Here is a 27,920-nt window from a genome sequence, read left to right as displayed (position 1 = left end):
AAGCAAAAAAAGCCACTATATCAGGGTACACATGCATCTATGCATGTGCTGAAAACATTCGAAGTATTTTAAAGAAGATACTTTATTTCTCCAGATCAGCCTGGATTGTGCAAACCCTCCTCTCTGTCATCTGTGCTCAGCTATACATTGCTCCACAAAGCCCCAGAGGTCCCATCTTGGCACCTGCCAGAACTACAGGAAATACATTAGGAGGCCTTTGGTAGATGCTTTGCGTCAGCCTTGCATTTTCAAACCAATGAAACAATGACAGCCTTCCCTGCTGCCTAAGCAGAGCCCATTATGCAAATCCCAGAAGAGGACTGTCCCAGTAGATTCTCAAACAGAGAAACAGAGTGATTTCAAATTGAGCTATTTAGGAACTATGTTCCTTCTCCATTCACGGAAATGGAGAAATGCAAGTAACTCCCAAATATTTTCTATTTCTTGTACATAGAAGAACCTTCTACACAGTTAGCTTGTCCAAGGCAAAAAGGCATCACTTGCAAGACCTGCTTCTGTCAACACAAAAGTATCTGCCCATATACAGATGAAATGCAGTTCAACCAGAAAATGTCTGAGTTTGCCCTGTGGGAAAGCACACCTACGTATTAAGATTAATTTGGAATCTGAAACACTTTGTTAAAGCTTTACCATTAATCCTTAAGAAATGTAGGGATTTTGCTGACTGTATTCAGACTGTGCTTTTTTCCACCCTCTATTCTAAATGCTGTAAGGATCAAAATGGTGAAGATCCTTAGGGATGGGGCAGGATTACTCCCTTCATTTCACACTGGGGAGCTCAGACCAGCCCTGAGCTTCACATTTCAAGGACAGGAATTTCCAGAGGGACTAGTTAGCTGACTTCCCTGTTAAGGGTCATTTCATCTTGTAAATTAGTGCCTCGATTTCAGTTCAGGGTTTTCACCTTCAATTTCCAAATAAAAGTAATAGCTCAATGGCTTCCTTTTAGTACCTGTGTTCAAAGACTCATGTATGGTAGTGGCAGTAAGGGACTGAAACATTATAGGTCACACAAAACGTGTGAGGGAATTCTAAAAATTGCTGAGAAAATACCCCATCCATGCCTTTGACTTGCTGCATTTTGCTGTTGGTTGTACAAATTTTAAGTTGGATGTTGAACTCCTCCCTAACTATGATGGCCAGTAGCATTGCAAATGGTTCATCTTTTGAAAATCGTAATAGGTTTATAGAGTAAAATAAACTGATAAGATGGTCTAAGAAGCATTGGCAACACTTGTCAGTGGCTGTGGCTATTTCCATGATGGCCATTCTCCCTTCAGTGTTTCTGTGTGCTTCTGGATGAAGGCTGGGGAGTAGACCTGACAATTGTTTCACATCTTTACTTCTTTAAGATCTATTACTCTATAGCTCTTGTTGGGATTTTATATGCTTCAATAGACTAGCAAAATTAATAAGAGCCCTTGCAATAGAAATGAACAATAGAAATCTGTGTGATCTAGGACAAGAGCCAATTCAAAACTTCAGAGATTCTTTCCTGTCCGTGATGTGCAGGGCAGAGGACACTTTGAGTAGCCCAGAACAATAACATCAGACGTAAACCCCAATCATGGGTGAGATTGGCCAGCCCTCCCCTCATAGATGGAAAAGCCTGCTTATGCAAAGAGAGGGTATGGGATAATTATCTCTGTGAAAATTTACTTCATGATGTGGCAATGAGCAGAACTCTTTACCACCAGAAAACCAGTTTCCTTTCTTGGACCAAGAATGAGGAGGAAAATTTATTAGATCAAGGATCTCCTTGCTTTTGTCACCACCAATCTCACCACCTAACCCTGCCACACACACACACACACACACACACACACACACACACATACTCTTGAGGATGGCTTTTCATAGTTGAAAAGTCTATAGGTACTTACTTACTTGGTAGTTAGCATCATACCCATGAGCTTTTGGGGGCAAAATGCTAACCAGGCTTCTTTTCCTTGATGCCACCTCTAACTTACAGACTACCTTAACCCCATTTTATTTTATTCAATATTTCTCTATTTACTGGTTCATTTATTCATTCAATAATGATGCATTGAACATCTATGATTTGCCAGACAGGCTGCTAGTTGATGAGTGTTCAATTATATGCAGAGTCCCTATATTCATGAATGTCTCATCTTGAATGGAAAATGTGATATTTGTGTATGTCAAGGAAAAATATTAAATGACCTGTAAGAAGTGGGGGTGATTCTGCTATGAAAGCTCTGAGGATAGAAAAGAGGATAGGTCTTGTAGCATATGTGAAATCAGGTACAAGGACAAACAGGCCATATTCTCAAGAGATAGAAGTGTGTACCCCAGTTAGGGCATAGTTTCAGCAAACACACATTCATATGAACACTGGATAGTGTTTAAGGTGATTAATAAAATAATCACAGACAAATAGTAGTCGTTGTTTAGCCCTGGTCTTGGGGTGGCAGGTTGAAAAATGTGGTTTGTATACTAAGGAAGCAAACAAAAATAGTATCAAAAATTTGCCTTGTTTTTGAGAAATCAACACAGTAATGCATAAAAAAAAACACAGTAATGCATAGAAAAGGTGTTCATTATATGTGTTTTTTTTTTAAACCTACATTTCTGGCTCATTTAGGAAGAGAACATTGGTTGAGCATACCCCATGGTGATCACAACAGTCAATCTTGTATGCCTAATATCAACCTGATAGTTGGGTCCTTCTCCACTCAGACACATTAAATGATCTATCACATGGCTCATGGTATATTTAAATTCATTTATTTACCCATTTTTCTTTCCAACAAGTTCATATTGAGCACGTAATACGTGTTAAGTATCATTTTGGGGCCAGGTATTCAGTGTAAGAAAGAGGTAAGAATCTCTCCCCTTAAAGAATATTTTAAATTATAATTTTATATAAATATAATTTCAGAAAAATATTGTAAAGAAAATTTTAACAAGATAACAGGGTATACATGGACCATCTTGAGGTGGGAGACTATGGAAGTCCTCTCTGAATAGGTAAAATTTGAGGAGGGCTCACAATGAAATGGGGGAGCAAGGAATGTGAATATTTGGGGGAAGTAGTGGGAATTTCATGAAGGGGAACTAGTTAATGCAAAGGAGATCAAATAAGGTTTTGGGAGGTATGATTGCAGGAGTTTGGTTAAGTTCTCAGCATGAAGGAAAGCTGTTGGAGGATTTGTTGCTAAAAGTCTTTCCAGTTGCCATGCAGAAAACAGAACAGTAGCAGGACAAAGTAATTCAGGTAAGAGATGATGGTGGCTCATAAGAGAGTCTAGTGGTGAAGGAGGTGAGGGTCTAGTTGTATTGGGGAGACTTTTTGAAGTGTAAGCCACTAGCCCCCACTCATGGGTTGAAGTATGGGGCATGGGGAAAATTCTGTATAGGACTAAGCAACAAGGAGAATGGCTTAATGTTTTTATTGAAATGGAGAGAGATAGAGATTTAATTAATTGCAAGGTGGTTGAGAGGTTTGTTTTTGAAAATTAAGTTTTAGGTGAGGAGGAAGATTTATACCTAGGATATGTATACCTAGCTCTAGGGAGAAGTTGGAGTTAAAAAACATGTCTTTGAGACTGGGTGAGATTAATCAGAGAATTTAATGGAGGAAAGGAAGAGTCAAGGAATAAACTTGAAAAATTCCAGCATCTTTATAGAGGTTGGTAAGAGACGGAGGGACCAGCAAAATGCACAGAGTGTATGTGTCCAGTGAAATGAGATGAACACCTGCAATGGAGCCAGATGAAGAAAATAGCACAAGAAGGAAGATCTGCTATGTCCAATGCTGCTGAAAGGCCAATGAAGATGAGGATGGAAAATTGCCCATTAGGCTTTATCATCCAGATGTAGGTGGTGACCTTGACAGGGTTAGTGTAATACTTACAGAGTGCCAGGGAAAAAAGTGCAGTAAGTCCTAAAAGACACATGGGGTCAAGAAATGGAAACAGTACCAAACATTATTTGGGGAGTTTTGCTACCAGGGAAGTAAAATTACTGGATGGTAACTAGTTCTTTCAGGTGGACTACATCATTGCATAAAATGGTGTACCAGTCTGCTTTGGGGAATGACCCACTTGCACAATAGGGAGGGTAAACTTGATGATGCCTAAGAAAGAGGGGATAACTGAGGAGCTCATTTACCCAAGGTGAAGAGTCCCTGCGAAGTCTCGAGGAGATGCGGTGCAATGTTCAAGCTTGGATCTGGATTTTGCTAGTGGCAGAGAGGGTGATGTTTTTGCAACAAGAAGGGCAGACTATGGACACAGATTAAAGGCAGACTGGTGGATTGGGTGGTAAGAAAATGATGAGGTCCTTCTCTTATTAAATGTTTAATTGAGGGAGATGCTGAAACATTTGTTCTATAGAAAGACAAGGAAGGAAATGAGCATACACACAAAGTAGTCAGGAAAAATGCTCCTAGGCACATCGCAGCCCTATGTGAAGCCCAGAAACACAGTTCCTGGAAAACAGTGGGAGCAGATGGGACCAGCCTGACAGGCATTCTCTGGAGAGGGCGGCAGAGGGATACCAGGGGAGCTCTCCTTAAGTAAAGGCTCTTGTGCAGCCTGAGGCAGATCCACCATCTGCCAGACGCCTCTGCAGACAAACCAAAGGGCAATCTTTCCCAGGCTGTGGAAGGCAAGATGCTATCCCCAGGAAGCGCGCCATGTGTGGCTGCTCACCCAGGTGGAACACACAAACCCACGCGTCCTTGGAGGTTTTGGAGGAAAGGCAGAGGTGGTGTGTTGTCATGGAAAGAGATGGGGACAGAAACTCACATTCCAGTACCCTCACTTTTCCCAAACTTGTGTGTCATTTTGAGTGTGTATGTGTTATTTTTGAACAAAAACCAAAAGCCCTTTGAAAAAAAATTGCAAAGAGCTATGAAAAAAAAATGCTAAGAGGGTAGATCTTATGTTAAGATGTCAAGTGTTCTTAACACACACATACTACTACTACTACTAATAATAATAATAATAGGGGCAGGAGAAAACTTAGGGAGATGATGGGTATGTTTATAGTGGTGATGGTTTCCTAGGTGTCTACTTAGGAATACATTACGTTGTATGCATTACACATGCATAGCTTTCGACATGTTCATCATAACTCAGGAAAGTAGTTACAAACTCCCTGGTGAAGCCTGTAAGACAGACCTTCAGCCTCCTTTGGCAAGGTCCTCACTCCCTGGCAATCGGCCCAAGCTTCTGTTTCTCACTCTGCCATCACTGCAGCAGGACATCTTAGAAATCGGGCTGCTGAGCTTGTCGAGATCAACCAAACCAAGGCACACAGAACAGCATTGAGGGGACCAAGTATTCTTGTGACAACTGAGCAGGAGAAATTGCAAGTTTCTGAGGAAGTTCCTTGAAACGAGGTCAATTGTGTGCATACATCCCCAACAGAGTCGCCATAAGGGGCGTCCTCACCACAGACAGTGGAAAGCTGGTCCAAAGGAAATAGCTGAAATTTGCTTCTACCACTTACCTTGGTGATGCCACCCAGGATGAATTTGTGGGGAAAATGTAGAAAATGTGTGCTAGCAAAGAAAGATTGCATCCATTTTTTCAGAACCATGGGCAAGCTGATATCCTTTACTGGATTTGTCTTATGCTGGCAAATTGTCCCAATTACCTAAGAAAAAGGGGGGGCAGGGAAACAAATGCACAGCAAACTGGTCTTTTTTAAAAAATTTTTTATTGGTGTTCAATTTACTAACATACAGAATAACCCCCAGTGCCCGTCACCCATTCACTCCCACCCCCCCCTCCCCTTCTACCACCCCTAGTTCGTTTCCCAGAGTTAGCAGTCTTTACGTTCTGTCTCCCTTTCTGATATTTCCCACACATTTCTTCCCCCTTCCCTTATATTCCCTTTCACTATTATTTATATTCCCCAAATGAATGAGAACATATAATGTTTGTCCTTCTCCGACTGGCTTACTTCACTCAGCATAATACCCTCCAGTTCCATCCACGTTGAAGCAAATGGTGGGTATTTGTCATTTCTAATAGCTGAGTAATATTCCATTGTATACATAAACCACATCTTCTTTATCCATTCATCTTTCGTTGGACAAACTGTGGAAGGAGCCTCGGTGTCCAACAAACTGGTCTTTGAAGGTCATCTTAGCTGGAGAATAATTTGGTTTGTTTAAGACTTTAGTGGCTATAGAACATTAATTTGTTTATGTTGTGTGTTGAACGAGAAATAATCCTCTTCATTATAATAGAAAGAAGTACAATTCCATGGGGTCCGAGAACTTGCAGTTACTTCTAGGTACCCAAAGCTTATAATGGAGCAAAGAGAGACAAAAACAAAAACACACACACAAAAAACAAAAAACCACAACCATATAGTTTTAAGTTTCTCCAGCCAGGATGAATATTGAGCTTCCTCTACACAAAAATATATAGAACTTAATTTTCCTCAACTATTTAGGAATTTTACCTTTTGTTTTATTTTATTTATTTATTTTATTTTTATTTTATTTTTTTTACTCTCTGTCATAAATTTCTTTTGATGCCTAGCGGAGTGTTGGAGAAGGATCAATAATTTTGAGCTTACAGCATTTTATTGATCTCTTGTTCTCTTTTTAAATTTTTATTTGTCTAAAGGAAAAAAAACATAGGAAATAGGTTAAAAAGGAGAAATCGTGATTTTTCTTTACTGGTCTTTTTTTTTTTCCTTTCTAAAGTGTAGTTCAAACAAAAACTTTCCTGCCAAGCAGTTAGTGACGGTATGAATCAAAGTGTCTCCTTGCCTTGTTGGCAAAAGCAGGCATCTGACTGTTGGGTCCAGAGAATAGGCTTTCATTATAGCAGAGACCAGTGCTTTGTTAACTTCAGAACACACTCAGGCAGAAGGGAATTTCAACCTGGCCTCTTTCCTATTTTCTGTACTATGTAATGCTCAAACACACATCAGAACTTCTTGAAGAGGTTAGGATGCAATTAGTGCCTTATTAAGGAGGATTGTGTGATCTTCCTTGGAGATGTTTAATAGAAGAATGGAATTATGAAAGAATTTTGGTGTAATGGATTTATCATTTATGAAGACTTGTACATATCAAAGGGGGAAAAAGGACTAAAAATATTTCATTTTTCTAAAGCAATAAAACCCCTCTAGGTAGAGAACCTTGTGGCCATGTTGCCAATGACATACCTGAGGCTCCCCAGTTAAGAAAACCCGGGCTCCCCTGCCCTGGCTCTGAATCTCTCTCTTGGAGACCCTTTGCTCTCCTTCTCCTATTTCTTGCCTACTCACCTTTAGCCTCTGCTTTCACTTTAGAGGTGCTCCTGAGATCAACTTTAGGAATAGGCAAGCCTGAAATAATGGCTGGAAAACCCAGTACCCTATTTTCCTTGTGGAAAACACAGGAATGAGGGCCTGCCTGGTTGATGGGCAGCCACAAATCTGTCTTCTGATTCTCTCCACATCTCTCTGCCCTGGCTACCTCGACTAAATATGGTTGCTCAGTGCTCACCAGAGTTGCAGTCTCCAGAACTATAAATCTTCAGGGGTTCTCTCTCTCTCCATTTAAGAAGTACTAGAGTACCAGTTTCTTCTATTTCCTAAATTTAGTATTTCTTGAAGCATTATAATGGCATGTTAAGTGAGAACTAAGAGAAAGCACAAGAGTAGAAAATATTTATGCGTTAAGGATACAGGTGCAAAGGAATAAGAAATGCCACTACATGCTGGTTTGAGAACTGGTCTGGAAGCTCAACATAGATATTCTGTGGCTGCTTTAGGGGATCATTCATTGATCTGAGGGTTGGTGAGACCCAGATCATGCCTCTTTGGCTTCTCTTCATGCAACTTCATTTGACCATGTTATTATTCTAATCTTTGGCTCCTGGAGAAAAAAAAATGGATTTCTCTCTGAGTCCTCTAGACTTGGTGAAATCCAGGAGATACTAAGTTGACCATATTTCCTTTCCTTTGTCCCTGTCCAGCTACGTATCCCACAGAAGTTCTACCTTGTTCTAACCTCACTGTTTTCTCTTTGAAGGTTTCTCAAGGATCTATTTTTGATTTTTTGTTAAAGCTAGTTTTTCCCTGTGACAGAAGTCTGCTTTTTCACCTAGTCCTGAGTCAGTACCTAAAATTAAATTATGTAGTGATTACAAGTATTTAGATAGTGAGCATGACTTTTTTAAAATTTTATTTATTTATTCATGAGACACACAGAGAGAGGCAGAGACACAGACAGAGGGAGAAGCAGGCTCCACTCAGGAAGCCCGATGTGGGACTCAATCCTGGGACTCCAGGATCATGCCCTGAGCCAAAGGCAGACACTCAACCGCTGAGCCACCCAGGTGCCCCGTGAGCATGATTTTTAACTGGACTTTTCCCTCAGAGCCATAGTCAAAGATAGATGTTTGTTATCTCTCAGGAGTGGTGCAATCAAGCAGTTAGGAGCCCAGATTCTAGAATTACACTGCTGCAGTTCAAACCCCAATCCTGCTAATTGGAAACAGAAGAAAGGAACTGACTGTCTTGGTTTTCTCATCTGCAATAGAGGGAAGAAAAGAATAGCACAGTGGTTGACAAACTTTTCCTTGAAGGATCAGGTAACAAATATTTTAGACTTTACAGACCAGGAGATAAATTAGGGATAGTGTATGGTACTTATATAAGCGTACAAAATATGACCACTTAAAAATGTAACAACCATCTCTAGCTCACAGGCCATAATAAGATAGGCAGCTGTACCCATGTGCCATCAGGCTCTCAGTTCCCATTCTGGGCTGCAAGAATGCCAGATGGAGCTCTGAGTTTGTGTGTCTGCTGCCGTGTTCCAGCTTTGGTTTCAACAAGCAATGGCAGTGGGTCTTTAACTGGAAATGTAATTTTATAAATGGGGAAATCAGGCTCAAAGACGTAAAGTTACTTAACTGAGGACATGGTGAAGTGAGAGGGTTGAGCTTTAAATGTAATTTTGTCTTGCTATGAAGTCCAATTGCAAGTTTTTCTCCCCCCAGTGTACTTTCCAGTCCCACTTTACCCCTCCTACACTCCCCAGCCCCAACACTCAGGTTCAAATACTAGGCCTTAGCTAATCTTTCCCATAAATCATTCCCCAGGTGGTTAGTGGTTGGACTGAATAATGGAAACAATGGGTCTCAAGGTATCTGAGGCTGAATGGGTAAGTGGCTGAAGTTGGCTAAAGTCAAGAACAGGATGAAAGTATGTGCTGAGTCACAGACGTACAAAGGCTCTATGAGACGAGGCATCTGGAGTTATTTAAGGCCAGGTGGTGTAATGGGAAGAGTTTAGGATTTGGGCTTCATGGCCAGACAGACCTGAATTTCAGTCTCCATTTGGTCACTTCAAAGCTTCAGTAGCCAAGTTACTTCCCATCTTTGATCTTCAATTTCCCCATCTCTAAAACGGTGACACTGATGTTGATGTAAGTAATATCTTACCTTCAACATTTATACGGTCCATGAAACCCAGTAAGTATTCAAAAATGATTTTGAAAAATGACATTGTTATCCTATCAATTGTCTATAGTTTGGTGATGTCCTCTTTAATTGATGTTGTATTGTTGGGGCTGGGACTTGGAATTGGATTTTCCATGTACTGGGTGAAATTTCTTCAATAGGTTCATCCCCTGGACCACCCCCTTTCTGGGTATGACTACTGAAAAGCTACATTTTAGAAAGGTTCTTACCAAGGCATTATCTTCAAAGCTAAAGAACAGCTTGATGTGAAATATTCCCCAAAGCAGTTAGTTGCAAGATAAAAGAAACTGTCACCGTAACATGGGGGCAAGTTTTCAGGTAAGTCCATCATTTTGAATCTTTTAAAAGAGATATCTCTTTTTAAAGTGATATTCTTCTACTAGCCTCCTGTTAGGTATTCAGATGCTATGTGATTCTATGTGAATTATTTTCACCTATGTATTTTTGTCTTCATTTTTGAGATCTGTCTTATTTCTGAGTCCTTTCCAAAATTCTCTATATTTTCAAGGGAGCTTTGGTATTTAGCCTTCTTTGATTTTATTTTTTTTACTTTTATTTTTATGACTGCCTGAGTAGAGAAGCTTATTTTCATCTCTACCCTGTATTTTCACCCCTGTCAGTTGTAATCAGGAAAAAAAGGGGTGCATTAATTTAACAGTTATTTATTAGGCATTTGTATGTGCTGGATACTATTCCCAGAGCTGTAGATACAGACATAGGTGAGCAAGAAAAACATAGATCCTGCCCTCTGGAAGCTTGTGTTGCGGTGATCCCTATCTATGAATGTATAGATCCAACTTACATTAATTAAGTCTACCAAGAAGCTAATGGAGAGACATAGGGATGTCTCATATATACACTCAAAATTATTTCCACGTTAAAAATTGCAATGGATAAGAATACAATAAAATTAATATTAATTCATTTTTTTCCGTGCTTAATGATGCACAAGGCACATAACGTAAGTGCAAAATGTGTAACTAATACACATTCTGCTTGGGCAGAATAAACACAAACAGAGAGGTAAACAATATCGCACTCAAGTAATAAATTAAACAATGCTAAGAGAAGTTTTCATGGGGCTTGGCCATTCTTGGAAGCTCATTACCATGAAATTTTCCTGTGAATTCACAGAGTGAATAAGGAGCAGAAAAGGCAATTTTTGTTTCTGCTTCTTTTCTCTTTCACTGTAGGAGCGGGGGGGGGGGGGGGGAACTTAGGAAATAAAGCCATTTTTCCTCTTTTCTTTGTAAAAACCTGTGATGACCTCTCTTCCAATCAGTAAAGGGTTTCCCTTGGCAACCGCATTACTTATCCCCCTTCCCCAAAAGTCTCTGTAAATAAAAATTACTTTGAAGAGACCAATGAAAGATCACTCTTTAACAAATTCTATGCTTTGTCTCACTCCAAATTAGATGTTGACATGGACTCTTATTTAAAGGAAATACATTTCTTATCCTTTACAAACATCTTGAGAAATAGTTTGAATAATTTAAAAACATATTTACAAAAGTATTATTGATGGCCTTTAATAGGGTAACTTGAAGCCCTCAAAGACTTCTGCCTTTTACATTTAATCCTGCCTGTTAGATTCATCAAATATAACTTCATTCTGGCTTTAGATATAATTAAGGACAAACGGTGAAATCAAGTACAATATCATGGCCTCACAAGTCAGAGTTAAGTACATAAAATTAAAATGTATCTAAACAGAACACAAAATGGTTTGAAGAGAGAGAAAGAAAATATTTCATTGAAATCCAAGGAACCTTTCTACGCAGAAACATAGGTAAGATTGACACGATCATAAGGATATTCTTAAATTAGACATAATATATACTTAAAAAATAAATTAGTAGCAACAAATACTGTTTGAGTGGTTTTTAGGATCATAGTGTAACATATGCCACTTATTTCACATCAATGGGAATGCAGACTTAACATTTCATAAACACTACCTTGGATTGGTTAGTAGAACTCAGAAACGAGAAAATTACTAAGTCAGCATGCTTCCTTCTTTCCTCTTTCAGAGAAATTTGGCTGGATGAGGTAACTCTGAGGCTGCCTAAAATGCTGCTGGGCTTGCCGTCTTTTGCCCTACAAATGGAAGAAGTCGGTATGCAAGTATTTTAAGAACATGTGAACAATCTCTCTCATTTCTGGAGTCCTTTTCCTTTCCATCCATTCAGAGCTGCACCATGACAAATATGTGCCTTACTTCTTGAAAAGCCGAATGTGCAATAGTTCTTATATGCAATGAAAATATGAAAAGTTACTAGAAAAAAAATCCTGTTCAACCCAGAAGTGTTTGAGGAGGTGCAAAATGAACAGAATTTTTATGCCTCTGATGAAATTGCTACTCGCAATTGAAACAAAGCCCTCATGTCTCCCTGTAGCCAGAGCCTCCATTACAGGAAGGCTCACTGTGAGCCAACCAGGGTCCCAAGTCCCCCCAAATAATCGCATTTCCTTATTAATACATGCCAAAGTCAATCATGATTCTAGTCATTTATAAGAGTAACTTTTTCCCCCTAGTTACAATATAATTATCCAATATACACTTTTCACAACTGGTTTGATGTCAGATTGCTCCTACCAAGCGGTCTGGTCTACTTTCCTTAGTGGCAGGCTACTCAGATGATTGCCCAGGCCCAGTTTGTACTTACAGATTGAGAGGGAAAGCAGATCTACAAAGACATTCTTTATCCAAATCTCCTTTACTAATCTTCTTTATCATTCCTCCAAGATCTCATATGCAGTGGTTAGCCTCCAGAGTACCATGGTGACGAAACAGGCATGGAGAGAAGGCAAACAGAATGGGCAAGAGCAAGTGCATGGGGGAGTGATGCCATACTCTGAGCTTTCCAAGGACACTGCATGACAGCACTGAGTCAACTATCTTCAAAAATGCTGCTTTATAGGGAAATGTTTGCTCACACAATAGTCTTGCTGCAGATCACCATCCCTCTCACCTGAGAAAAGAAGATGGTACTGGAAACAAATAATTTAGGCAAATTAGCAGCTGTTACCACTTCTAGATGCTGCCACAAAGATTTCTGTGGAGCTTTAGGAGTAAGAGGTCGAGGAATCAAGTTCCATTTCATCTCTACATATGGCAGCTGGGACAAGCCTGGAAAGCAAAAGTCTACAGTCCTCTTATTGACATTTTACAATTCCCAAGAGCACTACTCTGGACTTTTCTATTAAATATACCCCACCATATTGCCACAGGTAAGTTCTGTGCTTTCTAGTACTTTTGCTATCATGTCTGTCTTATGTGCTGTCATGAGATTTTTGTATTCATTCATTCAATTGGCAAATATTATGGAGCTTCTGCTATGTGTCAGCTACTGTGCAAAATGCTGAGGATATAATGGTAACCAAAGTATATATATATCCGATTTTAACAGAACTTAGATTTAATGAGAGTAAGAGACAGTAATGAAATTGTATGTGAAATTATAACAGTGATCCATGCTTATAAAAGGAGCTTTACCTGGTGCTTTAAAAATGTTTTTGTCAGAGAGAGAGAGATGCACGGGACTATAAGAATTTATGACCAGGAGAAATGCTTCCATAATGGTAGAATAAGGACCTCTGAAAATCCTCTCCACCATATAAGCAGAAAATTAACTAACAAAAATTATCAAACTCCACTTTTTCAGAACTGAAAAATAATCAAAGGTTTGCAACAATATAGTATATATTCAAGAAAAAAAAAACTGGGGAATCTTAGTAAGAACAATGGGCTTTCTGGTGTTTTAACATGTCTCATTCCAACCTCCTCTCTTCAGTTCTGCAGTGGCCTTGAAAATGAACAGCTTATGACTACTGTAGCTGTGGAAACCAGCAGCCTAGCTGCCGCAGGAGGGACAGAATGTTTTTGGAACTGTCTAAAAACCTGTCTTCAGAGAATTAACAGTATTCGACTTGACCTGGAAGCTCCATGAAAAGTTCCATTCACAGTAACTTCTCTTTTTTTTAACCTGACACAGGGCATACCCTGGGTGAATAGCCTTACCATAAATAATTTGTCAAGAGCAATCAGTAACAATTATTTACCATTGCAACTGCCTAAGGACACAATACCAGTCAGGGATAACAAAAGACTGAACAAAATCTTAAAAAACAAGAAACCTGGAGGATAAAATGTCAATAGGAGTCTTTGAAAAGCTCTAACATATTCCGGGAAATCTAGAAGGTGATGATCATGTGCAGAGGTGTAAATATGTCCAGAGAAGACCTAATCTCTCACTTCTGGTTAACCTTGAATCTCTGCATACTTAGGTAGTCAAGGCTAAGGAAGAGCTATAAAGTGCCTGCTGAAGCATTGACGTTGACAGTGTTTCCCAATGCACACAGAGCCCCTCAACGAGGGTGGATCACTCATTAGTTCAAGGAGCTTATAAAAAATATCTGTCCAATATTAACAAGGCACTCAGCTAATCAGAGAGTTCAGTGGCTGTACATTACAAATGATACAGGTCAAAAAAACTCCCTACAAATAAAACTCCAGTACCAGATGGCTTTACACGTGATTTCTACCAAACATTTAAAGAAGAGTTAACACTTAATCATTTCCAGTTGTTCCAATAAATGGAAGATGAAGAAAAACCTCTATGTTCATTCCATAAGGCCAACATTACTCCAATACCAAAACCAGAGAAAGATTCCACCAAAAAAGAGAACTGTAGGCCAATATTCCTGAGGAACATAGATGCAAAAATTCTCAATACAATATTAGCAAACTGAATTCAACAATTCATTAAAATAATAATTCACAATGCACGAATGGGATTTATTCCTCAGTTGCAAGAGTGGTTCATACTGGCAAAAAACAGTATGATACATCACATTAATAAAAGGATAAGAACTGTATGATTATTTCAATAGATGTAGACAAAACATTTGACAAAATGCAACATCCATTCATTATTTAAAAAACCTCAACAAAATAGGTTTATATGGAACACACCTCAACATAATAAAGGCCATATATGAAAAACCCACAGATCATATAATCCCAAATAGGGAAACAGTACTGGAAGCCCTACCCACAGCAATCAGACCACAAAAAAAAATAAAAGGCATCCAAATTGGTAAGGAAGAAGTAAAACTTTCACTAGTTGCAGATGACATGATCTTATATATGGAGAACCCAAAGCCTCCACCAAAAAGCTGCTAGAATTGACAAACAAACTCAGTAAATTCGCAGGATATGAAATCAATGTACAGAAATCTGTTGCATTTCTATACACCAATAATGAAGCAACAGAAAGAGAAATTAAGGATCAATCCCATTTACAATTATACAAAAAACACTAAGATACCTAGGAATAAACCTAATCAAACAGGTGAAAGCCCTGTACTCTGAAAACTAGAAAGCACTGATGAAAGAAATTAAAGATGACACAAAGAAATAGAAAGTCATTCCATATTCATGGATTGGAAGAACAAATATTGTTAAAATATCTATATGACCCAAAGCAATCTATAGATTTATTTAATCAATCCCTGTCAAAATATCAACAGAATTTTTCACAGAACTAGGACCTCAAATAGCCAAAGCAACCTTGAAAAAGAAAATCAAAGCTGGATGTGTCACAATTCTGGACTTCAAACTATCGTACAAAGCTATAGAAATCAAGACAGTATGGTACTAGTTCAAATCTAGACAAATGGATCAATGAAATAGAAGAAAAAAGCCAGTAATGAACCTACAACTATACGGTCAACTAATCTTTGACAAAGCAGGGAAGAATATCCAATGGGAAAAAGAATGTCTCTTCAACAAATGTTGTGTGGTAAAACTGACAGCAGCATACAAAAGAATGAAACTGGACTGCTTTTTTATACTATACATAAAAATAAATTCAAATGAATGAGAGACCTAAATGTGAGACAGGAAACCATCAAAATCCTAGGGGAGAACACAGGCAATAACATCTTTGACCTCAGCTATAGCAACTTCTTTCTAGATGTGTTTTCTGAGGCAAGAGAAATAAAGGCAAAAATAAACTATTGGGACGACATCAAAATAAAAAGCGTCTGTATGTAAGAGAAAAAATTGACAAAACTAAAAGGCAAACTGCTAATGGGATAAGATATTTGCAAATGACATATCTGAGAAAGGGTTAGTCCAAAATATATAAGAACTTACTAAATGCAACACTCAAAAAATGAACAGACATTTCTCCAGAGAAGACATACAGATGGCCAACAGACACACAAAACGATGCTCAATATTACTAATCAAGAAAACACAAATCAAAACTATAATGATATATCCTCTCATCTCTATCAGAATGGATAAAATAAATGACACAAGGAGCAACAGATATTGTTGAGGATGTGGAAAAATGAGAACCCTCATGCACTGTTGGTGGGAATGCAACTGGGGCAGCCACTCTGAAAAATAAATTTTTTGAGGTTCCTCAAAAAGTTAAAAATAGAACTGCCCTATGATCCAGCAATTGCATTACTACATATTTACCCAAAGAATACAAAAACACTAAATCAAAGTGATACATGCACCCCAATGTTTATAGCAGCAATATTTACAATAGACAAATTATAGAAATAGCCCAAATGTCCAACAGCTGATGAATGGATAAAGATGTGATATATTATATCACATATGAGTATCACATATTACTCAGCCATATGAAAGAACGGAGTCTTGCCATTTGCAAGGTCACATGGATGGAGCTACAGAGTTTTATGCTAAGGGATATAAGTCAGTCAGAGAAAGACAAATTCCATATGATTCATTAATATGTGGAATTTAAGAGACAAAAACAAAGGAGAAAAGTGAAAAAAAAAAAAAAAAGAAACAGAGAGAGGCAAACCAAGAAGTGATTTGTAACTATAGAGAACAAATTGATTGTTACCAGAGGGGAGGTGGGTGGAAGGATGGGTCAAATAATAGATAGGATTAAGGAATGCACTTATGATGAGCACTGGGTAATGTATGGAAGTGTTGAATCACTATATTGTACACCTGAAGTTAATATATACTGTATATTAACTAACTGGAATTTAAATTAAAACTTTTTAAAAATTCTATATCCAGCAAAACTGTCCTTCAAAAATAAGAGAAAACTTAAGACATCCCCAGATAAACACTGATGGTTCATTGCTAATAGACTTGCTCTACAAAGCTACTAAAGGTTCTTCAGTCTGAAATGAAGAGAAACTAGACAGTAACTGAAATTTCCAAGAAATAAAAAGCACTAGCCAAGGTAAGTGCATATATAATTACGAAGCACAGTAATGTATAATTATGAAGCACAGTATAAATGTATATTTGTGTATTTCCATTTCCTTCTTGATTTAAAAGAGAACTGCATAAACAATATTTTAACTGCATTTATGGGTTTATGGTGTAAAAGATATAAATTGTATGAAAAAATAGCACAAAGGAGAAGGGAGGTGACAGAAGTATATTGGAACAAAATATATATTATTGAACTTCAGTTGATACTAATTTGAACTACATTGTTTTGTGTTAACATGGTAATTGTGATCCCCACGGCAATCACTAAAAGGATAACAACAAAAAAAAATTACTTTAAATATAACAAGAAGATTAATGATGCATACTGGGAAATATGTATTTTATGCAAAAGGAAGTAGTGGAGGAATTAAGGAACAAAAAGAGACATACAACATGTAGGAAACAAATAGGAAAATAGTAAATATAAATCCTACCTTATCAGTAAACATATTCGATGTAGTGACTAAAGTGACTAAACATTCTAATCAAAAGACAGAAGTTAGCAGAAAGGGCAAAAAAATAGTCCAACTGGGGATCCCTGGGTGGCACAGTGGCTTGGCGCCTGCCTTTGGCCCAGGGCGTGATCCTGAAGACCCAGGATCGAATTCCACGTCTCCCGGTGCATGGAGCCTGCTTCTCCCTCTGCGTGTGTCTCTGCCTCTCTCTCTCTCTCTCTCTCTGTGACTATCATAAATAAATAAAAATTTATAAAAAAATATAGTCCAACTGTATAGTGTCTATAAGAGACATGCTTTACATTCAAAGAAAAGAAATAGGTTGAAATAAAAAATTAAAAAAATAAATATCAATCAAACAGTAACCAAAAGAGAGCTGGAGTGGCTATACTAATACCAAACAAAATAAACTTTAGGACAAGAATTGTTACTATAGACAAAACATTTTGTAGTAACAAAGGGTCAACCTATCAGGAAGACATAGCAATTCTATACATGTATATATGTATTGTTTATTACATATTCATTATATGTGGAGAAATATATAATTCATAATATCTAGAGACTTCGATATCCCTTTTTCAAAAATCAGACAATTAGGAAGAAGATTGATGGAGAAGTAAGAAACTTGATAAACACTAGAAAGAAACTAGAAACAGACACTTGTAGAACATTCCACTCGACACTAGTAAAATACACAATTTTCTCAAGTGCACATGGAGCATTCTTTAGGATAGACCATATGTAAAACAAACCTTAATAAATGTAAAAGGATTAAATTGTACAAAGTATGTTCTATGACTATAGTGAATCAAACTTAGAAACATAATTAAAAAATTAGGGAGATTCACAAGTAGAAAAGTTAAGCACACATTGCTAAATGACCAATGGGTTAGAGAATTCAAAGGGAAATTGGAAAATACTTTGAGGGACACCTGGGTGGCTCAGTTGGTTAAGCATCTGCCTTTGGCTCAGGTCATTATCCCAGGGTCCTGGAATAGAGCCCTGCCTTGGGATCTCTGCTCAGTGCACAGCCTGCTTCTCCCTCTCCCTCTGCCTGCTGGTCTGCCTACTTGTGTTCTCTCTCTCACTCTTTCTCTCTGTCAAATAAATAAAATCTTTAAAAAAAAAGCAAATATTTTGAGATGAACAACAATGGAAACAGCATACAATCAGCTTGTAAGATGCAACAAAAGCAGTGCTTAGATGGAAATTTATAGCTGTAAATGCCCATATTAAAAAAGGAGACTGTAGAGAAAGAAGAGTAAATTAAGCCCAAGCACACTGAAGAAAGGGAATAATAAAGATTTGAGCAAATATAAATAAAATGGAGAATCAACAAATGATAGAGAAAAAAAAAAAAAAAAAAAACAAATGATAGAGAAAAATAAATGAAAAAAGTTTCTTTGAAAATATCAACACAAATGAAGAAACTTTAGCTGAACTAAGAAAAAAATAAAAGGCTCAAATTACTAAAATCAGGAATGGTGCTAAGGAGGAGGCATATCTACCAATTTTGCAGAAATAATAAATAATTATAAGCAAATAATACAAACAATTATATGCCAACAAATTGGATAATGTGTATATCCATATGCAAAAGACACAGATGTGCAGAATCACACAAACGACTGAAAAATTACTCAATAATAAATAGAATAAAGAGATTGAATTAATAACTAAAATCTTCCCACAAAGGACAATATAAGCCCAGATGGCTTCCCTGGGAAATACCACTAAAGGTTTAAAGAAGAAATAACATCAATACTTTACAAACACTTCCAAAAGTTAGAAGAGATGCGGACACTTTCCAATTCATTTTACACAAGTATTTTCCTGATTCCAAAACCAGACAAAGGCATCACAAGTAAAGAAATAATAGACTATTACTCATTATGAACATAAACACAAGAATTCTCAACAAAATACTAGAAACCTGAGTCCAACAGTATAGTAAAAGGATTATACACCATGACTAAGTGGAATTTACTCCAGGAATGCAAGATTGGCTTATTATACAGAAAAAATCAATAAGTATATCAGGCTACATTAATAGAATAAAAGAGTAAAGCCACATGATCATCTCAGTAGATGCAGACAAACACTTGGCAAAACCTAACACCTCTTAATGATAAAACATTGAACAAGCTAGGATTAAAAGGGGATTTATTCATACTGATAAAGAACACCTGTGAAAAACCCACAGATAGCATTATACTTAATTGCAAAACATTGAGCATTTTCCCTCTGTGATCAGAAACAATATAAGGATATCCACTCTCACCATTACATTCAATATTGTACTGGAGGTCCTATACAGGACAATTAAACAAGAAAACAAGGAACACATGACATCCAGATTGGAAAGTAAGAAATAAAGCTCTATCTATTCACAGAAGGCATGATATTTGACATAGAAAATCCTAAGGAATTAAAAAATATATTAGAGATAATAAACAAGTTCAATAAAATTGCAGATATAAGATCAATATACAAGAACCAATTGTATTTCTACACAGTAATGAAGTTCAAAATGAAACTTAAAGAAATTCACTTCCAATAGCATAAAAAAAAATAGGAGTAAAGACAAGAAAAGGAGTGCAAAACTTATACCTGAAAGCTACAAAACCATTGAAATAAGTCAAAGAACATGTAAGAATTAGAAGTCATCCCATACTCATGGATTGGACAATTTAATATTGCTAAAATGACAATATTCCCTAAACTGATTTACTGATTCAACACAATCGTCAATAAAATTTCAACTGCATTTTTGCAGAAAGTGACAAGCTGATCCTAAAACTCATGAAAATGCAATGACCCAGGACAGCTAGGTGGCTCAGTGGGTTGAGCATCTGACTCTTGATTTCAGCTCAGGTCATGATCTCAGAGTCGTGACATTGAGCTCTACATTGGCTCTGCCCTGGGTGTGGAGCCTGCTTGAGATTCTCTCTCTCTCTCTCACTCTCTCTCTCTCTCTCCTTCCCCTACTCCTGCTTGTGTGTGTATGTGCTCTCTCTCTTAAAAAAAAATGCAATGGCCCAGAGAAGCAAAAGTAGTCTTGAAAATAATAAAGTTTGGGGTTTTCTAATTTCAAAACTTACTACAAAGCCAAAGTAATCAAGACAGTGTGGTACAGGCATAAGACATACAGATCAATGGAATATAACCGGGAGTCCAGAAATAAGTCCTTACACTTCTAATAAACTTATTTTTGACAAAGATGCAAAGATTATTGAGTGGAGAACACATAGTTTTTTTAACAAATGGTGCTGGGACAATTGGACATCACATGCAGAAGAATGAACTTGGACCTGTACACCATACCAAATACAAAAATTAACTCAAAATGAATCTAGAACTAAATATAAGAACTAAAACTGACATTCTTAAAATAAAACAAATCTTTGTAGCTAACGAAATAGCATTCTTAGATATCATATCTAAAGCACCAGGACCTAAAAAAATAATTATGATAAATTAATTGGACTTGATCAAAATGAAAAATGTAGTACTTTAAGTGACATTATAAGAAAGTGAAAAGGCAATACACAGAAAGGGAAAAAATATTTGGAAGTTATAAATTTGATAAGAGATTATATATTTATTTATATACATAAATTTTTGAAGAATCTAAATAAACATTTCTCAAAATGCATATACTAGTATTTAACAAGCACATTAAAAACATGCTCAGCATCATCAGTCATTAGGAAAATGCAACTAAAAACCATGTGAGATAACTTTTCATACCCACCAGGATCGCTAAAATTAAAACAAAACAAAATAAAACCAGAAAATAAGTATTGGAGATATGGAGAAATTAGAACCCCCATGCATTGTTGGCAAGATTATTAGATAATGCAGCACTTTGGAAACCACTGTGGAAGTTCCTCAACAGGTTCAAAATAGCATTATCCTATGACCTAGCAATTCCACTCTCAAATATATTCCCAAGAGAAATAAAAATGTACCTCCATCAAAAACTTGTACATGGATATTCACAGTAGCATCATTCAGAGAATCCAAAAAGTGATAACTCATTACCTATGGAAGGATATTCCATTTATGAATAGAGAAGCAAAATATGGTTTATCCATACGATAGAATATTATTTGGCCATAAAAAGGACGAAGTATGTGCTACAGCATGGATGAACCTAGACAGCATTATGCGGAGTGGCGAGAGCCAGTCGCAAAAAATCACATGATTCCATTTATCTGAAATGTTTAGAATAGTGAAATTCATAGAGACAAAAAGTAGATTCGTGGTGGCCAAGGCCTGATGAGGGAGGTGATGGGGGGTGACTGCTTGTGGGGACGTGTTCCTTCTAGGATGGATGAAAATGTTCTAAAATTAGACAGTGATGATGCTTGTATAACACTGTGTATTTATTCAACACTGAATAATATATGTTTAGAAAATGAATCAATAAAGTTTTCATTTTTTAAGTAAAAACTGTATTTATTTAAAATTGTATTTTATTTATTGAGAAAGAGTGGGAGAGCACAAGCATTGGAGAGGGAGAAGCAGGCAGCCCATCCAGCAGGCAGCCCAATACGGGGCTCTTGGGATCATGACCTGAGTCAACGGTGGCAGTGGTCATTTTTAAAAAGTGCTTATCATCAAGATATTTGACTGGGATGAGCAACCCCCCTGATTTGCATGGATTTGGGGTGTTCTTAGAACTCATGACGTCCACAGCTCAAACCGAGACAATTGCAGGCCAACAAGTATGTGTGTGTCACTTGGACTCAAGGGAGGGATGGTTGAATTGAGATCTGGAGGCAAGGAAGGAGGCTGAGCTGGTGAAGTGGGGAGTGCAGATGCCTTGTGGGGAGAGGCATGGATGGAGTAAGGGATGGGAGGAACGGTGATGAGGGCCCGTGAGTTGGGCTCGAGCTGAGGCTGGAGACAGGACACAGGACCCAGGGTTCAGGCTGCCACGCTCTATAGGGGATGCTAAAGCCTCCAGGTGTGTATGTACCTGGCTCCTCAAAATATGACACAGAGTCCTTAAGAACCTAGACACTCTTACTGCTCTGGTCCCCCTTGAGGTTGTGGATGGTGCCAGGCACTCGGGAGGCATACGACTGATGTTTGGGGACAATGTTATGGACAATGTTTTGCTTTCTGGCTTGTGGTGTGATGCTGTGCAAATGGATGTTTCACTGTTTCCGGCTCCCTGGCTCCTCTTTCATTTTCCCTCCTTCGCCTGTTACCTGTCAGCTGGAGAGACTAGTCTACACTTCACAGAGCTGAGAGGAGCCCAGATGGGTGCTTCTCAAAAGCCAGGACACCAAAGGGCTGACTGTGCTCTCAAAGGAGGAAAGTGACAACCAGAGCTAAGAGTTTTTGGCTTTTAATTAAGTAACTTATGCCCGACACTGGCAACAGCTTATCTGTTCCCCACACCTCCCTCAAATTAACATACGCCTGCCTCTTGCCTGCCTTTTGCTGCCTGTCAGGCCCACAGAACCTGTGTTGTCAGGAGACCAAAAGCGGCTCCTGGGTAGTCAGTTGAGCAGATCCATATGTCAGTAGAAACATGAGAGAGATAGACAGGAAGAAGCATTGAAAGACAGGGGAACAGAGGTAGGTTAAAAAAAAAAAAAAAAAAAAACAACCCTGAGAGTTGAGGAAAGAGGACGAATGAAAAGAATTCTAGGGAGTACAGTGCAGGGAGTGTGAAGGGCCGATGGAAATAAGTCAGGAGGAGTAGAGAAAGCTCCAGAAGAGCCTTGGAAGGATGAGACTTACAAAGAGAATTACTCTCTTTAGACAGAAGAGTGCCTCACATCCTTGCCCCCGCTGAGATTCAAATGTAGGCAGCCCAATCACTAAAGTGCTGTTCCTGAATTCCCCAGGCTCTCCTGGAAATCGCTGATGAGCCCTGCATCAGAACCGCCAAACAAAATTCACACACACACACACACACACACACACACACACACCCCACCCTTAAAACAGTGCATTCAATGCTGCTTTCTTCTCCTCTGCCCAATTATCCTATTTGCACTCAAAAGGAAAGTTGTACTTGAAGGCATATTAGAAAATATTTATTTAGAATGCTATTTACCACATTATGCCAAGATGACAAGGCTAGGTAATAAATAGGGGACACTTCCTTTAGAAAAAGATAAAAAAAAAAGAAAATTTAAACGGTAGCATCAAAGGCAGCATTTCTATTTCAAAACACAAGAAAATAACCTTATAATGAGGCGTCGGAGAGGGACTGAAGATGCTGCTGTTACTACATATCCATCTTCAAAACCCCATTGTTCTAGTTGAAAGGGAGAGCACCAGAGATGGAAAGAGTCAGTAAATTAGAAGAAAGGAGAAAAGTATGAATAAGTTATGCTCCCTTAAAGGCACATAGGCGAGATGAAATTCATATTTTAAAAAGGGATCCTTCTGCTGTTATTAAAACTTAAAGAACTTTGCAAAGCAGCTAAATTACTTTGTACCATTGATTCTTGTAAGCTTGCTTTCTCTTTTTCAATTTGTTGCATGAGACCAGAGGAAAAGAGGGGTCAGGTTTCCCTTTGATTTTTATTACTTTACTTACCAAGTTTCTTTTATTTGTTTTCTACCCTTGTACATCTGCATCTACTCCCACATATCCTCTTTAGAGAGCAAGCACATTTTCTTAATTCTGTTTTCATTGCAGAATCTAAATAAAATGTTCTATAACTTTTTAAAAGAAGAATCCATAGGAACCAACCAACAACATCTGGCTATTTCTCCCCCACCATCCCCATGTATTGAGAACTTGCTACACCCCAGCCACTCCACTTGATACTTCTAAACTCCCTCCACTTAAGGGGTTCTTTGCCCATGGAAGGGTACAGGGCCCTTTGTCATTTAGGTTGTTGTTGTTTTCCACCATGGGCTTTTATTGAAGAAACTGAATCACCTCCTGACCCTTGCACCCCCATGCTGCCATTCTTTACCTGCTTTGGAAGAACTTTATAACTCCTTTGCTCTTTGCAAAAGTGGCTTTCAGTTTTGTCCTCAGAGAACTCCCGGGGACTTATTAAAAATACAAATTTTCAGGCCTCATCCTATACCTACTGAATCAAAACTCTAATCCAAACTCTTGGGGTGGCCCTTGCAATCTGAGATTCTTTGGCATGCTTACATTTCAAACACTTGCTCTTCAAGGCAAATGGCAAGTCAACAACCCAACCTTTAGTAATGATTTCTTCTTAATATAGACTTAGAATTAGCCAGATTTCAGAAAGTTCAGGAAGTGGGTGCAAAGGGAGAGGAGACACAGAAGATGGAATAAGGTGACTCTATTTGGATTTACTCACCTTAAAAAATTTAATCAGAGACCCATTAGGAAGGCCAGAGAAACCAACCCATGTAATATACTTCTGTGAAACAGCTTGAATTCTTTGAGAACTGTGACCCTCCCCAGCATGGCTGACCAGAAGACAGGTATATTAACTTCTTGATTTAGAAAACTCCATGACTCTCAGTTACTGATGTTGAATTGGCTTCACCCTCTCCCTCCCCAAAGGCTCCCAAAGCTTTATAATCTTCCCCCTCCTCATAAGAGGTACAGATGGTTTGGCTTTTGCTAGAACCCTAGATCCTGGAGTTTACATTGCGCATTATGGTTAGACTACATAAAGTTGCTGGTCATTTAAAATAAATGTGCAAATAAATAAATAAATAAATAAATAATAAAAATAATAAAATAAAATAAAATAAAATAAAATAAAATAAAATAAAAGTGCCATACTGGGCATCACTTGGAATTTAGCTGACTTTGTATTATAAAAAGAACACTGTTCTCTGTATATGAAATAATTGACACGGTTTTCCAAATCAGCAATGGCAGCAGCTATGATGCTTTTTCACAACTGGAATAAGGAAAAACAGACTATAGAAAAGAAAGGAATGGATTTGATCCAGCAGTACAGAATGCTACTTACACTTAGGATGTTAACACTGTCTGATGTGCTACTAGTTCTACTTCTTGGAACTTGGCTCTTGGGCAGAATCAAACATGTACAAATAGTAAGAAGATGCTGCAATGCTTGATGGGATCCATTAATACTATCTTGCTGCTAGGCCTATCCTTTTTTTGTTGGTTATCTATGGAGACCAGGAACTGGAATGGAAGTCAGAAAACTGGGGGATGGGGAAGGAAGGCTGCATTCTAGACTCTCGATAACTGTGCTTCCACCTCTTACAGCAGGAAGAAAGCTGACAGTGGTTTTACCCTGTATGTCTCCTCTGTTCTTACAAGTACTGACTCTCCCTTGTAGATTTTTCCTCACTAGTATGGACCAAGATGTATCATGGTTAGTTTAGCTACAAACTAAATCTCTGTAAGGGTATGCTTATAACAACATTTTTTTAAAGATTTTATTTTTGTGTGAGAGAGAAAGAAGTGGGGAAGGGGCAGAGAGAGAAGCAGACTCCCCACTGAGCAGAGAGCCTGACATGGGGCTCCATCCCAAGAACATGGATCATGACCTGAGCCAAAGGCAGATGCTTAACCAACTGAGCCACCCAGGTGCTTGTGTGACAACAAAATTTTTTGAATGGCAGTGCATTTGGGCAACCCAAAGGGGTAAAAGGGTTTCTTGATTCATCGATGGGCTGTCTGTCTTTACATTGTCCTATGGCTTCCCTTTCATATTCCTTTCTTACAGGTTCCCATACTTGAGATCATGTGAGAATCTTAGAAAAGATTGTTAAGTAAATTCTATTAGAACACGTGTGACAGGTTGGGTGTTCTAGGAAGCAGAGATTACCATGCAGGTCTTTAACCAGGAAGTACTCTTGAGGTCAACATCTGTGAAAAGTAGACAAGAATATAGGATTTGAGTGGAGAGAAAAATTGAGCTGTGACGGGCCCAGTGAATCTCTCCACTGACTCTAAAAAGTAGCTCTTGGATCTTGGATGACACATAGTGACAAAGGAGGGTAGACTTTGGTTAATTAATCAGTCATTGAGCTTGGGGATATCTGGAAGGAGGTGTAACTTTGGACAAGGAAGTTTCCTTTAGTCAAGGTGAGGCAATCACCAAAGGGAGCTGATATGAGAAGGCCCTTTTGGATACATTCCTAACAGGCAGGGGAACCAGTTATTCCTGATGAGGGATCTCATTACAGCATCTGCAACAACAGGTAAGTCCTCTCAGAAGAGCACCCAAGGATAGTCAACATTTTAGAGTCTGTAAGATCTCAAAAGAGATTACTACAGAAAAGCCATACTGATATTTGGCTCCCCTACAGCCTAAGATATGCAGGTAATCCCCAAAGAGAATATGGCCAAAAGGCTGTGAAACTGATCATATGTACCTATGGGACTTCTCCTTCTCCTTCTCTTTCTCCTTCTTCTTTTGAATCCAATTGAAATTGGTGGCCAAGAGATCAATATCCAAAATGTCTGAAGAAGATTTGGCTTATAAAATTATGTGAATTTTCTTCAACTCTTGTAGTACTCTTCCTGCAATTCTTCCCTTAGTGGTGATCTTTGCTGTATGGAAAGACCTCTGCTGTGCCTTAATGGTGTTCAGTGATATGCTTGATAACAATCATTAGAGTTCTGGGTATAGCTTAGACACGTAGACTTTGCACATACTCTAAGGACATCAACTGCCTTTAGCAGGGGTGAAAAATGCAGTGGCATGCAATTTTCATGCTACAAGGAAATTTGTTGCCTGAAATATTGTTTTAGTAAAATACAAAAAGATATCTTCCCAAGGAGATAGTTTTTATATACATGGTGACTCTATGGGGGCTTAGAAGGGGGCACAAAAGCATTTGTTATCTAATTTACCAGGCCATTGTCTATTATATCATAAGTAAATCATTGTACATTATTATGCATCATTGTATAATAATACAACTCTATCTAGGCTTTCCTACTCCAAGATCTTGATGGATAATGATTCCAATATATAAAAGGTATATGTCTAGGGCCATTTCCCCTGGGGTACAGAACATGGACTTTGTCATCAGGAGGATTTAAAGTCTTAGCTCTGCAACTTATTATATAAATGACTATGGATAATTACTCCTCTGAATTTCAGTTTCTGTAAAACAGAGACTAAAATTTCACAAACCTCACATGATTCCTTTGAGAATTAAATGTAACAATGCATCTGGATTTCAGCATAGAACATAGTAACAATTCACTTCATATTAGCTATTATTATTACTCAAGAACTTTGGATTTCTGTAAAAGATTAAATTTTGCAAACCAATAGGCTTGACTGAACAATTAAGGAAGCTGGACTTTGGGGTCCCCTTGAACCCTGGACTTCTGAGCCTTCCCTGTGTTTTCAAGAAGTTCTAAACTTCAGTTATTTTTGGATTTGAACCATCATTTTGAATAGTACTAATTACCATCAGCTAGAGTGAGAAGACTGGAGTTGTTTCCTTTGGGAAGATGACCTACTTACACCTATCTCAAGCCACTCATTTTTGTCTATTTTTTGTTATCACATTACTGAAGCAGAGCTCATGGGATAAATTGTCTTAGGCTTCATTACCAGTGAAATTACATCAATGAAAACCCCTGGAATAGTTATGCCTATTGACTTTTTTTTTTACTCCTGCACTCATTCTTTCCTCTCTTGCCCCCCAAAGCAATAATGAGATTTCACACCTGGATCCTATTTAAATATCTGTGGTTGATTAAATGGACAATGGTCTTCTATCTCAGCCATTTGCAAGTTAATA

This window comes from Canis lupus, chromosome 5 (assembly GCF_003254725.2).
Source record: "Canis lupus dingo isolate Sandy chromosome 5, ASM325472v2, whole genome shotgun sequence".
NCBI lineage: Eukaryota > Metazoa > Chordata > Mammalia > Carnivora > Canidae > Canis > Canis lupus.
The sequence above is the reverse complement of the archived record's forward strand: the minus strand, read 5'-3'. Positions refer to the sequence as shown.